Raw genomic sequence first — 14,067 nt, 5'->3', positions numbered from 1 at the left:
GGTGTTAAATGCTTTTATAACTATTTCTAATCACTCCATATCTATCACCTATTTGACGCGGTAAGAGTAGAATACCTGTCTTCATTATTAGAGAGTATAGAGAAGGATAACATCTCACTGGTGAGTAAAGAGGAAAGTCGACAGAACTTAATGAAGTTCTGTAAAAAGGTAACAACGAAGACAATTAAAATTAAAAAAAAAATTAATACAAAAAGAACAAACGGAAATAATAAAATTTAAAATATGTACAATATAGATAATAAGAATATAAATAAGAATAAAATTTAAATTGCAAATGATAAGAATAATAAAAGTAATATTGTAGAACTCGAGAGGGAAGGCGAAGGAAATGAAACAATGTATGGAAAGAAACGAAAGACATCGAAAAGGACGAAAGATGAAAATTGGAATAAAATCAAAAGGAAAAAAGGTTTTATGTAAATAAAGATCTTGTCCACTCACGATAGGAGTTGAAGATAAAAGAGAATCGCTCCATGTAACGATAAAGTTAAACTTCTTCTACAAAGTCTGCGAGGCAAATAGTGAACAATAAGTAATATTAAGATATTAATAATATATTACCATTATAAAGTATTTCGGAAACCTTTGATTTATGGATACACCCTATCCAGGTATATTAATTAACAGGAAATGATTAATATATTCACCATTTTAAAAGGTTTTACAACTAAAACCAATCACCCTGTATCAAAAAAAATAGGTCATAAGCAGCAAAGCACAAAACAAGAGAATAATTTTGATTCTTTAAAGTAAGATTAAAGTTATAAAGGAGACTAAAAATTAAAGATTTGTAAAGGAAATAGTAAAAACATTTTTTCATTTTGTACACATACCACAGACTATCAAAACTTTCTTGAGTCAGTGTGCGCATATAAAACAAAGTTCTACAAGATATCTTATACATTTCTCTTCTTAACTTTAGATCTTAAATTAAAAGTATACGAATAAATTATTTCCGAGAGATTTTTGTTATTCGAAATGAATCAAACTTGGTTTGTTGACTTATTGACATAGTTGATATAATGTACACACAAATAATTGTTAATTTCTTTTGTATAGAGCAACTGTGGCCGACTCTTCTCAACAGATCAGCGTTCCGCGCCGGTGTAAGCTTACCATATATAATGTTAAAATAATGGACAGTTCAAAATTACGTGTAAATTCATACTAAAAAAAAATTGAATTTAGAATTTGAAAAGATCATAAACAATAAAGAAGCTAATGTTAATACTGCTAGTTAGGAGACCTTCGAATTTGAGTTTACACAAACCAGTTTCACGGTTTGTACGGTGTATTAAAATATAAAAAATATTAGAAAATAATTGACAAAGTTATCAACGAAAAAATATAGTGAGTTGGATCTTGTGTCGCTAACGAAATATATAGGAGATTCTAGTAGAACAATAGTTGTCGTAAAAACTGATCACAGACTACATGGTAACTGAAATACAGTCAAGTTTAAACAAATGCGACAGTATCTTCAACTCGTATACGCGATTTTAAACCAGTTTACCAGTTTCTTCTGTGTTGTACGCTTTAATATTTCATAGTTATTTTGTAAGGCTTTAAGGTACTTTATTAGTGAGACTTTTTAAGAGGTCCCTGTTCACTGAATATAAAATATTTTTTTAATAGTGTTGCGCAAACTGTATGCGGTAGACTATGTACACTTGATGATTTTTGATGAGAGTAGATATTAAAGAAAGAAAGGAATAAAAAAATCGAAAACTCGAAGGTAAGCTATCATGAATCGATTCAAACATTCAATTTTATTGTACAACACTAGCCCAAACCAGCGCGGCGCGACAATAAACCGCTTTAGTGCCGGTGACGCGCTATAAATCAAGCAGACCAAACGCTGCCTTCCACGCGAGATGGCGATGCCATCGACAGACCAATTATAATCTTATCAATTTGACAAGACCTCAACGAACTGTAGTTTACTAATAATGTGTTACAACTATCCTTCTTGTCCGGGTAACCTCGTAAAGACTCAAGCACACATAAAAACCGGTAATTTTTTACTGCTTACAAATTACGTAACTATTTATATAAAGGAAATATCTAAACCAGTGTTTCCCAACGTGAGGCCCACGCCCCATAAAGAGTAATTTGATTTGTTAGGGGGGCAATTCGAAAATGGAATCAATATGAGTGAGCCTTCCACTCCGGGCCATTTAAATGCAATGCCATATGTCAAGTTTAAAGTTAAAAGCAAATTCTTAAATAAATATAAATGTATACAAAATAAATTTGAACTGCTGGGCATAAGAATTTAGAAAAGCTAAGGTGGGGCATGGCATAATAAGGTTAGGAAACACTGATCTAAAGTATACAAAAATATTGCATCTTGTCTGTACATTAACTTGATGGATAATTTAAAAGGCAACCGAATTTCAATCTGCAAATTCTAGATACAGTTTAGAAACAGCAGTGCTTTTCGTAAAAGACACTTTTACTAAAAGCACTAATGGAACTTTTCATTACTACTTCTACTACCATCTACCTCGATAAAAGCACTTGTTCTCTTCTTACTAGATGGCTCACGCAAGCTTCGACTATGGTCGTCATATTACTACTTCCAATTAGTTGAGAGTCCGCCAAGCTTGTACGTCGCTTTGCAGATGACCCATGGCTTTTATGTGACTTAACAAGCCACCTCTTGGTTGATCACTTAATATGAAAACTTCAAAACGGAGGAGCCAGAGAGAGGAGAACCTCAACTCAATCCATTTCTGTTGTCGCATCTCTTTATCTACCTGTAACCTAAGGATGGTTATAAGGAGTAGGGATGAGGAAATGGTCGCACAAAACGTAATTTTATAAACTGTACATTGTTAGGACGTCGATGAAATAGATTAAGAGACTTAGTAAACACTGTATCGTGCAAAATGTGTGTTAAAAATGTTTAGAAATATCAAACGTGAATGTAAAAATAAAGGCACGGGCGCTAATGTCTGTGGAACATTGATATTAATAATAAAAAATCTTTGTCGACTTATGCACCATTTTTAACTCTTTCTGTCTGTCCATGCTTAGAAACTGTCCACTTAACAATTAAAACATTGTATATTAAAAAGACACATATGTGCGCTCTTAAACGTTTAATTTAATGTACAAAGAAATGCGACTAAACAGTGTTACAACGATGAGTATTTTTAACCCGAATTATTACAGTTAACATTATTGTAAGGCAAACTTATATAAGTACTATGAGTATCTGATATGTTCCTGTTACTGTTATTATACAGTACGTTGCAGGGGCATTTTTACTTTAGATGTTACATGTGGCATGAACAAGAGCTACCAGAATCTTATGTGATATAAATACAGCTTTTTGTCTTCATAATTCAGACTTTCATTATTGTTTCAACTGTAAGACGATCACTGCTAAATCTGCCAAGGATGTCAAATAGGATTAAAAGCAGCCTTTCAATTTTCAACCAATCACAGCATTCCTTATTAAAAAGTAAAGTTCTAAATGACCAGTTAAATAATATCTTTCAAACGCAACGGGTTATAATGAGAATTAATTGTTATAATCTGTGCTGCACTAAACATGAATAAATTCTGTTTATATCCACAACAAGATGGACGCGTGGGCCGGTGAGTTTACGACATACTTTATGACATAATATAGCCATTACATATAAAAATATATATTAAACAGTTTATTGCGGCCCCTTCAGCGATGTCCCAACAATGCATTGTTGCTCAATTTTTTAATGCGACTACAACCTCCTTTATAACTTATAGGGAAATACTGTATAAATACATTAATTATTTATTTCATCTTTAAGCCCTTAGACCTCCCCCAAAGATATCTATGGGAGGATATAGCATAAGCAACATGCTTGGCAGGTGGATTGGCAATCGCAGTGTTGTATTATAGCACGCATAGGACACTGCTGCCCATCCTCGGGAAACCAGTTTTTATACCTTCACACCTATACCAAGTGGCAGAGACTTTTCATAGGTAAGATAACTTTTTCATATTTAATGGAATCAGGCGATACCTCGCGGAAGTCCATCCTAAGTAAGAAAAAGACCAATATTTAGCCATTTGCCTGGGCTCTGTGTTTGGCACTAATCGGTGTAATATAACTCGTGGAGGGGTGAAACACGTGTTGAGTGATTTGTGCTCTGTGGCAGTTATATAACTCGCATTGTTTACCGCATACGCATTTATCGGCGGGCTGGCGGGCGGCGCACTTTATTGCATGACTACCACTGCTTGTACGGAAGTGGCTATATATTGGTCCTTTTCTTACTTAATAACTTTTTCAGTTGGCTTTTTTTACTTTTTTCTTTTTTTATTCTTCTTTTCAGCCAATGGACGCCCATTGCAAAGCATAGGCCAATAATTGTCACGATGACCAATCCTGCTCTGCTCGCATTCAGCGACTTCCCGTGACCTTAACTACCGTCGCTCTACCTGGCGGTGGGCCTGCCCACGCCGCGTCTACCTGCTCGTGGTCATTACATTTTTACTTATTCTATACCTTTTTTCCTAGACTGATTGGCTCCTAAGCTCTACTTTATTATTCCATATAATATCTTCTCTTGCTCTATTTCAAATTAGTATAGAAGTATTTATGTCAACCTATATTATGCGTTATTTATCTTCTCCTCATTGCCTGCTTTCCATTCTATTGTGGAAAATCATACGGCTTATATACACCAATACCTCACTTTGCGTCGTGGTTACGTTCCAAAAAAACACGACGCAAATTGAAACGCCGCAAAGTGAATTAAGATTTTCTACAGCAAACCATGTAAAGATCGAAGATAGGTTCCAGAGTTACAAAAATACAACTTTTTAAAAATAAAATTGAACAAAGTAAACATTTAAAAAACCAAAATATATGGCTTTTCGTAACCAGAAACAAGACGTTAAAATTTATAAATTTTTTTATTACCTTTTAAAAAAAAACACAACACACTACATACTTGAAACTGAACTCCAAACTTAGCAAAACAAAGTGAAAATAAAACTGTATTTAAATTGCGTTGTTTTTAGTTAGAAAGGGAATCCCCGAGTTTTAATTGTATGGCGCAATTAGAAATAAAAGTGTTGTCATCTTCTGGAAAATTTCAAAAAAAAATTAGACTCGAACCCAAAACAACGCAACCTTGAAAATCTAACGACGCACAGTAAAAATTAGTACTAATTAAACAGCGACGCAACTTTGAATAAACGCAAAACGAAACGTTGCAAAGCGAGATATTGGTGTATCTACTTTATCTTATATAGTAACTTAATCTATATTTTTACAGTATTATGGAATCAGAATAAATTATGTATATAAATGAAGTAAGTAAATTAGGTTTCCGATGGCATACCGGGAATAAAACCCGCGACCTTCGATCGCAAGTCTCAGTCCTCCACCGCTGGGCTACCAGTGCTTCTAATATAATAGTAAGTAATATATTATATTACATATAGTACAACTTATATTTTACTGTATTTTGTTAAGTATGACTAAGTAATATATGTTATAAGCGAGATATGCGAACTCCGTCAATGAACACGAAAACAAATCACATATTTATCTCTTTCATTTTAAATCGTTGTGTTGATGTCACCATAACACTACAAATTTTTAATTATACCTTAAATTTTATATATATATATATATATATATATATATATACTACTATAAATTGTTTGTTTAGCAATAATTATAATCATAGTGTTTTGATTTCATAAAAAAGTTTATGATTAAAGTTACAGTTAAAAATTATCTTTGCAAATCAGTGAATTTTGTTTAGTTTGGCAGGGACTAAACTATTCTTCTGGAGTTCCGTATTTGTGACAGCTTTTTTTCCTTACTTACACTTGTTTATTCCTGACGAAGAGAATATATATATAAACATCTATAAACACATAAATACCTATATTCAATATCTAATCTTTGAACGAATAGCGATTTTAGATTTACTTCAATAAAGAAATAGAAATGGTGTATGAATACCCCAATAGTAATAATACGGGCATCTCAATAAAACCTCTCAAGTAATTTTAGGGATTATCCGAAGTTGAATCGGCAGTATCGGCGCGAGGCGTTTGTTGCAGGCTGAGTCATCCGTCAGCCGCGTCAGCTGACCGTTCAGAGTTATCGTCAGTACGCGTTTTTATTAAAATTAATAACTCGCGCAGTAAAACACAATAAATGCCAATTAAATGCGCCGGTACACCGGCCGTGTAAAGGTCGCTACACACTGCAGTGATCACCACCTGTAATATTGAGGTTATTATTTTACTCCTGTTATACAAGGTGATAGCTTTCGAAAAGGAATATAAAGGTGATTTGTCAGCAAAATTATTTAAATCTTTTACACCTATATCCTGTCTTCTTTTTTTTCAGTCTATGGACGCCCAGTGTAAGGCATAGTCCTCTCTCTCTCTCACTCTAAGGTTCTCTGATGGACCGACGACATAATTAAGATCACAATAGCCGCTGGATGCGGGCAGCGCAGGACCAGTCATCTTGATAATCAAGAAAAGGACCAATATTTAGCCACTTCCGCACATGCAGCGGTAGTCGTGCAATAAAATGCACCGCCCGCCAGCCCGCTGATAAATGCGTATGCGGCAAACAATGCGAATCACACAACCGCCACCGCCAAATTACTCAACACGTGTTTCACCCCTCCACGGGGCATCTTCAGGAGCTATGTTACACCGATTAGTGCCAAACACAGAGTTGTTGTTGACTCTGTGGGGAAGTGGCTAGATATTGGTCCTTTTCTTGCTTAGGATGGACTTCAGCGAGGTAACGCCTGATTCCATTAAATATCTCAGTAATCTTTCTGGGAGACCTATGCCTTGCATCATTCTGCCGAAAAGAAGAAAGAAGAGCAACTGTTGAGTTTCTGGCCGACTCTTCAGCAGATCACCATTCGGAGTCAGTGGTATCTTACTCCTTAATAATATTAAAATAATCGACAATATAAAAGTGCATGTTAATGCCTAGTTGAATTCGTTAATATTCTGAAGCACGGTACCGATGTAGTTAGTTGTCACCTTAATATACCGCGTAAAATCCGCTGGCACGCCGGTGAATGTACAAGTGGGTGTAATTGCATTTATTGCTCCTAAATCACAACCAATAACTAATCAATTCACTCGCGGACCAGTTTGCAGAGCTGCGTTTGTTTTTCTTTTGCCTTAAATCAAGAAAACTTTCTGTTTATACTTCGCCAGGAGGTTTTGTTCTGTGCATAGGTTGTTAAAAAATTTTCGTCATCTTCATCATGTCAACCTGAAGACGCCCTCTGCAAGGTACAGGCCTCCCGCAAAGATCACCACAATTACTGGTGTTGCGCTTGGTGTAGCGACTGCCTGCGATCTTCACCATGTCGTCGGTGGAGGGTCTACCTTCCCCGCGTCTGTCGGCTCGTGGTAGACACCTGAGAACCTTTCAGCACCAACATCCGTCGGTTCCACGTATTCTTGGAGTTATATAAATGACCCTAGTTTTTCTAAATAATGACCTCCTCATTTCTATATCAAAAAAAAATAATTTAAACACTATAACTATCCTGATCTTTGGGATACAGGCTTTCGACCCTAGTTCAAAAATTACTAGTTGATATAATTTTTTATCAATATAAGTTATTTGCATTTAAAAATACATTTACATTATCATACTTAACATTTACTATTACTTACTAACGCTTATTTTACATAGATTTGTTATGATATTTAAATTTATGTATCGATTTTATAAAAAAAAACTAACTAAATATGTAATTCATTAAAAAAAATGGTACAGGTTACAGTACATTATGACGGTGAACCTGTAAAATTCATAGACCTAGCTTTTAAGGGATAATTATGGAGCGCATTTATCAGCAAAATGGTTTAATGCCTTTACACCTATTTCCAATCATGCCAAAAACTTCTGGCAGTATAAAATCAACACGGCAGATAGTCAACAACAATTATTTTAAATATGTAGTAATCAGAATGTTTAAAACGCTTTTTTAGTACATTATCATTTCGTATTTTCTATTCATTATAAAATAAAAAAGTAAATTATATTGTTTTTATTTCAGGAACCTTCTCATGTCTGTGATCCATATTATTTTCTAAATTAATATAAGTATTATAATTATAATCAAAATAAAAATAGGTCCAGTTAAAACTAAATACAAAATCATGGTACATCATTAAATAAATAACATAACATAAACAGTCATTGTTATTTGCCAACACATTCTTGTGTAGCAGTATCCAGTGGTGATAGAAAGCACTTTCGTACATATCACGCATATGAAACCATTGATTTTTGGATAGGGTGTACCAAACATTAATTTACATAAAATAAGCTATACATTCACACTTTTAAAACTTTAACATCAATAACCTATAAGCGTGTGTATAATATTACATTTATATACTACATATAGCTATTTTAGCAAACAATTAAACTGCATGTAAACAAATTAAGAAATGGCGGGAAAATGATAACCTATAATTTGACAGGCATATTTTTTTTTATTTACACAGCTATTCGCATCAATATTCCAGGCTTAGCGTTTTATTTCATCGTGATCGGATGCATTATTAAAAGATAAAATGCGAATTGTAATAAACGCTTATATTTTACATCGCCGATGATTTTATATCGGCTGGCTGTAAAAGCCACTTATAATTCCGATGCGATGAAACAAGGCGTCGTTCATAAATTGTGTACAGCGCCATCTATCGACTGAATTACTAGCTCAAGTATTTGATTTATTTCGTATTCATATAATATAAAGATGTATTCGGACACTTCTTCGTGGACGGTCTATTACTATTCATTGGCCTGGTCATAACACTTCAAATGTGATAAGCATCAAGTTCACTAACAATAAATAAGCTGTAGCCATAAAGACATGGTTTTTCATAATTTACTTTTGAATAACAATACTATTATCTGCACCTCTACCACCGGCACATCTACTTTTCCCACCACAAATATTACGACTCCACTAACATTACCACCACCATATCCTCCATCATCACCACTACCACTTTAACAACCACATCCACCACCACTACCACTCGTCGTTTCAGCTCATATACGATTGGAAGGCATAGGACTCTTCTGCAGATATCTATGGAGGTATATACCATAATCACCACGCTTCACAGGCAGGTTGGCGAACGCAGTGTGGTATTATGGTACGTAGAGGACGCTACTGTCTATCTTCAGAAAAATGCACAAAATTCGAACCCGCGACCTACAATCGCAAGTATCAGTTCTCCACCGTTGGGCTATCTTTTAATTATCATGACTTCTCTGAAACTCTTACCTCTTCAATAAATATTTTTTCTCATAATTCTTAGATCCTCTTCGCTTTACATACATTATTCCTCGATCTCGACCAGGTGTATGTTATGTTAATCTTCCAGTAACTTGTTCAAAGGCTGATAGAGAAGTCCAATGCTACGCAGTAACCTAGTCGTGACGGAAGACAGCTATATGTTTCTCCCATTTAAATATGTCTTTCTTCAAGTCGTCATATACGGGCCATATATGACAATAGCTGGGTGATGTCCCCTTTCAAATTAAAACAGTCATATTAGCACACTTCTACTTCATGACAGATATGACATATGATCACTTAAGCGGCGATAGACATATGTTAAGTTTCCATGTTAAAATAAAACAATTGTCAAAAGATTACTTAAATAAAAGATGTTCTTAATCAAATGTCGCGGTGCCGTATTTGTAGCCCAATTAAGTCGTATAACTTGGTCGAATAAAATAAATACGATTTATTTATGTTCGGCGTTTGGGTGACGTTACGGCTTACAAAATGGGACGCTCGCGATATGTTATCTGTGGCGCGGCGGCGCGCGCTGTCACTTGTCCACGTCATGGCGTGCTTATAGACTGAAGCCAGAACGCATATTAAAAAAAAACTTATTAAACTAACATAGCTTTAAGAATTTAAGTAATAATATAGCTGAAATATTGCCTGTCTCAAGTGGCAGATGGCACATCGATTATACAATCAACTGTCGTAGAGGCCAAAAGGTTACTTTTTAAATTTTATATGACCTCTAACGTGTTTGGGTATTTTTTTTCTATATTTAAATTTTTTTCATCATTCTCCTTTTATCTTTCTCTATTTTGTATAAACTTGCTTTCTTACTTTCACAAACTCAGTCTTCCCTTCTCTTTCATATCTTCTTTCACACATCACCTTCCTTCCCTCGATCTCATTCCTAGATCACAGATTAGTACAGTATCACAGTTTATTTGACTCGTATATGTTTTATTTTTAATAATAATTTTTCTTTACAGTAAAGCTCTTGTAACTAATCTTATTAACCCTGTTTCTGCCTGAAGACATAACTTACCTCGAATCTAATCTAACCCTTTAGTTTAATTTTTGTTTCTCGTTCGCTGTACCATCTTTCTACAAAACTCTAGGTAGACAGGGCGACATTTATCGTAGCCCGTGAGGGAGGCAACATTTTCTTCCTCTCTTCTCGTATCCATTGCGACCTGGATATGAAGGCGAAGCTCTCTAAATATATGACAGCCGGCGATGCTGTGCAGAGGCCAAAGCCTCCACCGACGACATAATCCCACCAAAGTGAACCGATAACGTAATGATGATGATGACGGGGCGGCTTGAAAATGATCATCGTGGTGATCTTTACAGGGGGGGGGCTATGGTTTCCCTCAAAGTTCGCCGCGGTGACCGTTCCTGCGTTCAGTGAATTCCCGCGACCTATATCGTTGGTTCACCTAGAGAAACCTACCCAAGCCCAGTCTACCGGATTGTGGTCGCTTTCGTCATCATCATATCGGCCTTATAACGTCCACGGCTAGATATATGCCGACCTAATCCCGGTTGGAACAGGCCCGCAGCGGTAGAGGTCTGGGACATGCGATCTCAGGTCGAAGGTTCGATTCCGGTATAAACTTTAAAATAATTCTCAGTTTGCGCATCAATTATAGGATTTCCACACAAACATGTTTCTGGAAAAAAGGACAGCAGCATCCTCTGCTTATCGTAATACCACACTGCGATCGCATATATATATGGGAGGCCTTACATTGACCGTCTGTGAACTGAAACGACGGATTGGTTAACAGTTGAAAATTTGGCGTGCATAAAAAAGTCAAATACAGAATACTTACATTACATATATACATATATTTAAGTGAGAAAAAGACCAATATTTAGCCACTTCCGCACATGCAGTGGTAGTCATCCAAACACAGAGTCGCTCTAAACACAGAACTCTGTGTTTGGCACTAATCGGTGTAGCATGGCTCCTGAGGATGCCCCGTGGAGGGGTGAAGCGCGTGATGAATGATTTGAGTGTGGCAGTTGTGTAATTCGCATTGTTTGCCGCATGCGCATTTGTCGGCGAACTGGGAGGCTGTGCACTTTGTTGCACGACCACGACTGCATGTGCGGAAGTTGCTAAATATTGGTCCTTTTCTTACTTAGGATGGACTTCCGCAAAGTAACGCCTGATTCCATTAAATAAACATATATTTTACGAAATGGTTCTCAAGTGGACCACCATGATCCGGTAGATGCGGCATGGGTTGGCACTCTTCTAGGTGGACTTACGACATAGTTAAGTTCGCGAGAAGTTGTTGAATATGGGCAGCCAAGAACCGAACATCGCGGAAAGCTTTGGGGGAGGCTTATGCTTTGCAGTAGTCGCCTACCTGCTGAAAATGAGAAAAAGAATATATATTTATAAAAATAACCACAACTGTAATATATAAATAAGCAATTAACCGTTTTATTTCACATCTATTATTGCTTGTTCGCTTTTACAGTGCCACCCGGCTGGAGATGGCAGTTCTGGTGGCTTGCCTTGGACATTCGATTCGGCCGTTTTATTCGATATTAAACTGAGATTAGAAATTCGGTATGACTAGACGTTATGGCGTCGACTAAGAACTGTATCTTAGACTGTACCCAGTAGAACGCCGATCTCTCACCGTAAGGCTCTACCGGCATGTTCTAGTACCTTACTGGACGTAGACTAAAGCTTCTCCTGGCTCCGGGCGAGGTCATAAAAACAAGACAATCGGAGACCACATTCCTTTAGAGCGCGGCGCGGAGTCCCGGCCCGATAAAGCCGCGTGCACATTAAAACATTTTAAAATGTAATAAATAACGCGGGTTAACTGCTCCGACGTGAGCCGCTATTAATCAAAACTTGGATTTAATGCCAAGTTTTATTACATGTAAATGAGTGAGGCATGCAGCCAGCCTTATTTGTACCCGGGACGGCGGGCGAGCCGCTTATACGCCACGACACGCGTCCGACCGACGTCCGATATTTAGGCTGTAATCGCAGATCACATAATATATACATTCATCTGACATAAGTTACTGGCTTTTAATATAAACAAATAAAACTAAAAAATAAACAAAATCGAACTATCACTTTTTTTTTACAAAAATACGTTTTTTCTGTACAAATGTAAGAAAAAAATGTGTGTTAACAATAAATATTATTCCTACAAACCTTTTATTTCTTTTTCTTGATTGAAATTAAATGTATTTATCTATGGACAGGTTTTATAATTTACTTTGTGATTTATACAGTTGTAGTTTTCACATTTTTTTGCATTTTTTCTCTAAACAAGTACCTGCGTGTGCTTTAACGAAAAGACAAGGAAGACAATGATCGCTGAATTGGTTGAGCCGTTTTCGAGCATAGCCATTCATATGCCAAGTAATTTTTATTTATAAATGTATATATTATCAAGTCTGGTAATTTTTCCATTATTAGGACTTTCAGTCCAAGGGTAAAAAGGATAAAATATTATTCATATATCAATTAAAATACTACAACTGTATAAAAATCGTGATATGTAAATGTATCTAGTAGAGGTAATTATTGGTTAGATGGATTCTGTGACTGTACCTTACAAGGATATAGGATTATATCTCAACTGCCTCATGCGTTGGGCACATCGAACTGAACTGACAACGGATAGAAACAGGAGCCTGTTATGATGAACTGCGTCATCACAGAATAATATTGGTGACATGAAAATATTGACCCAACGTAGCCATGCCGAAAATAAATACATTTAAAAACACTTTTAATTTAAACGGTTTTTTGATACCCATATTGTTGTGGTTGTGGAAAAATATGTACCTAATCCGCCATATTGGAACGGCGTCCATCTTGAATTTTAAATTTTGACATAATCATCGTGTTTTACTAATATAGCCCTTTCATTTGGTACCCATATCGAGGGGGTTTAGCAAAAATGTGTAAACCGCCATTTTAAATCGGCGGCCATCTTAGATTTATAATGTTATTGATTTATTATATTGTATTGTCATCTAAATTAAATGTGTGTACCAAATTTCAGATCAATCTGACAACGGGAAGGTGCTTAAATTTCAATTTCTAATTTTGATTTTTACAGGTCGAACTAAATAAAACCGTTAAAAATGCCTTTTGACACTGACCAGGTGAAGTAACATTTTCGAAAATGACAGACGAGTCAATCTAAGCGATTGGTTTTTATATGCGAAAACTTAAAACTTCTGAAGGTATTATAAAATTTAAAAAATAATGTGATATACATAAAAAGAAGACCAAAGAAATTTATATAAGGAATGATTACAAATGGGATACTGTGGAAAAAAGAAAAGAATAAAAAAGTACGAAAGAAAATTTGATTCATGAAAGAGGAGATATAACGTAAGAAGTAACTGAAAATAAATATTAAATTGAAAAATAAAGTCATTGTCTCTCCGAAGATAAGGGTGAACGAGAGATCTCTAGCAAGGGAGACCATTAAAAAGAAAAGTTTCGGAAAGTCTTTCGTAAGGAGAAATGGCGGATGAAATTTCATTAACAGGAAAAATCCGGTAAATCAAGTATGCAGCAGACCACCCTGGTTAACGAGAGAAAAAATCATTAATAAACCTTACATCTACCGGCCAAACATTTGTTTATGTATTAAAACAAGTTTGGGATAAATACAATAAATTTAATTAACCTCTCCGGTATTTAAAAGCAAATGTCCGAGGTCCCGCTCTCGTCTC

This window comes from Battus philenor, unplaced genomic scaffold (genome assembly GCF_028537555.1).
Source record: "Battus philenor isolate CCGP_79_NKW_IND1 unplaced genomic scaffold, ilBatPhil1.0.hap1 SCAF_18, whole genome shotgun sequence".
Taxonomy (NCBI): Eukaryota; Metazoa; Arthropoda; class Insecta; order Lepidoptera; family Papilionidae; genus Battus; species Battus philenor.
Note: the sequence above shows the minus strand (reverse complement) of the source record.